The following is a 2,389-nucleotide window of genomic DNA, read 5'->3' on the forward strand; positions in this document are numbered from 1 at the left end:
GTGAGAGAGTGTCTTTACATACGTATGTTTCTGTGTCTCTTCCTATGCGTGGCCATGAGCTGTGGAGCAACAATGATAGCTATTATCTCTATCTCCTCCAGCCTGGTGGTGCTGTGGATGAAAAGAAAGTGCTGTGTGGGGAAAGCATTGTCAAAGCCACACACACACACACTCACACTGGAAGGTGGAAACTGGAGGTGGAAAGAGTGTGTGTGTGTGTGTGTGTGTGTGTGTGTGTGTGTGTGTGTGTGTGTGTGTGTGTAGGCAGAGAAGAAATCTCAGAAAGAATGAACTCTACTTCTCAGACACACACACACACACACACACACACCAACAGGGAAGGACTGTCCGAAACAGGCAGGACTGCCTCTTTGACCTTTAACCTCCCTTGTGGGCTGGACACCTGGCCATAGACCGTGGTTGGGCTCCTCCGCCACATGCTCATGAATCCCGTCTGTCTGCTTGTCAGCCCTCCGCTCTCTCCGCTCTCTGCGCTCTCTCCACTTGCTCTGCTTCAACGGAATCTGCCACAGAGAGTGGAACGCCGGGAACCATCCAGGAAATTCCTCTGGGCTACAGCAAGAGGCTGAGGCGGAAAAAAAAAACTGTCACTGGAAAAGCTGAGTAAAGAGAGAAATAAAGAGGGAAAGAGGGAAAGAGGGAGGGAGGGAGGAGGAGAAAGAGAGAGGTGGGGGGGGGAAGAGGGAGGGAGAATGGGGGAGGGAGAGAGAGTCACAGAGAGAGAGACAGAATAGAACTGAAGGAGAGAAAAATGGAGAGAGGGGCAGAGGATTATGCAGGTGTGTGTGTGTGTGTGTGTGTGTGTGTGTGTGTGTGTGTGGGTGTGAGACGGAGAGAGAGCAAGACAGAGGGAGAGACAGAGGGAGTGTGTGAGAGAAAAAGCAAAGGAGAGAGGGAAAAAGTGTGTGTGTGTGAGAAAGAGACAGTGTGAGTGTGAGAGTGAGAATGAAAAAGAGAGATGGAGAGAGTATGAGTGTGTGTGAGAGGGAAAGGGAGGGAGCTTATGCTTGTGTGAGAGAGAGAGGGAGGAAGTGTGAGAGTGTGTGAGAGAGAGAGGCAGGGCACGTGTGTATTTGTGAGAGAGAGAGGGAGGAAGCGTGAGTGAGTGAGAGAGGGAGAGGGAGAGGGAGAGGGAGACAGACGGAGAGGCACAGGCTGCAGTCTGTCAAAAGTAGGCCTCATGTGACTGCTACGGAGAGGTTGAGTCTACTTTTATCTGCGTGACACACCCCGGCTCTCTCACTTACAGTAGCCAGGAGGAACGCAGTGCGAGACAGAGACAGAGACAGAGACAGAGACAGAGACAGAGAGTGGAGCATAAAAGAGGGAGCGGTAAGTTTGGGATTTCTTCCTGGTGTTTGTTTTGTTTGGACGGAGAGTGCATGTGACTTTTCCTATCGATTTGAGTCTGCGCAAGAGGGCTGGACTCTGATTCTGTTTGGGTCTGTCTTGATTCTGTCTGTCTCTCTGGGTTCTGTCTGTCTGTCTCAGACGTGGAAGATCTTCATTGTCTGGAGGGGAGGAGGTACTTTTGTGAAGTTGTGGAGATTTTTTTCTGTTTCTATTTATCGCATGCACTGTACCTCACTCTCAGTCTCAATACACACACACACACACACACACACACACACACACACACACACACACAGACACACACACAATCCCTTTTTGCATTCCACACTCTCTGCAACGGTTTATTTTTGAACTACTTTGTGATCTCTGGACGACAGGGAGAAATCATTTTTTTGCCAGGAGAGAAAAAAAAAGTTGGACGGCCTGCTGCTTGAAGTCCCTCCTTCCAAAGTTTTAGCACACGCACACACACACACACACACACACACACACACACACACACACATGCTGAGATTTGAGGGGTTTTAGGGATGTTGCGCAGCGTAACTATTCTTTCTCTCTGTGTGTAATGTGGAGACATCTTCTCCCCCTGTTGCCATATCAGCCCCAGTCCACATATGGCTCCCATTACATGTTACCCCGCCCCCCTCCCCCAAAGACCGAGGGGGGGGGGGGCTGCTTCTATAAATAAGTAGCTCGGCACTTACTGTGGAAAGATTTGTGAAGTATCCAATGTTTTGGCACTAGCACACAGGAAAGGGCTATTGCTTTTGTTTCTTTCTCTCTCATTCCGCCTTTCTTTTCTCTCCCACTCACTCTGTCTCTTTCTCTCTCTTTCTTTCTCTTTCTTTGTTTGTGTGTGTCGGTAAGTTAGTGTGCTTGGCAAGGCTTTAGTCTTACTGTTGTGACTCACTGCCAATAAGTGAGTGTGTTAGTATGTGTGTACTTGTGCGACTGTCGGTTGCATGTCATGTTTGTGTGTATGGATGTGTGTGTGTTTGTTTGTGTGTGTGTG

General features: G+C 49.2%; 1 protein-coding gene across 1 annotated transcript in view; it reads left to right on the forward strand.

Annotated features, from left to right (window-relative positions):
- The first annotated feature begins 1,152 nt into the window (after nucleotides 1-1,152).
- sgcd (sarcoglycan, delta (dystrophin-associated glycoprotein)) overlaps nucleotides 1,153-2,389 on the forward strand; it is a 99,110-nt gene continuing 97,873 nt past the window's right edge. Inside the window, 1 exon segment of the mRNA XM_080849563.1 lies at nucleotides 1,153-1,353. The gene's annotated coding sequence lies outside the window, so the exon portion shown is untranslated.

The sequence above is a fragment of the Sprattus sprattus genome (assembly GCF_963457725.1).
Source record: "Sprattus sprattus genome assembly, chromosome: 1".
Taxonomy (NCBI): domain Eukaryota; kingdom Metazoa; phylum Chordata; class Actinopteri; order Clupeiformes; family Clupeidae; genus Sprattus; species Sprattus sprattus.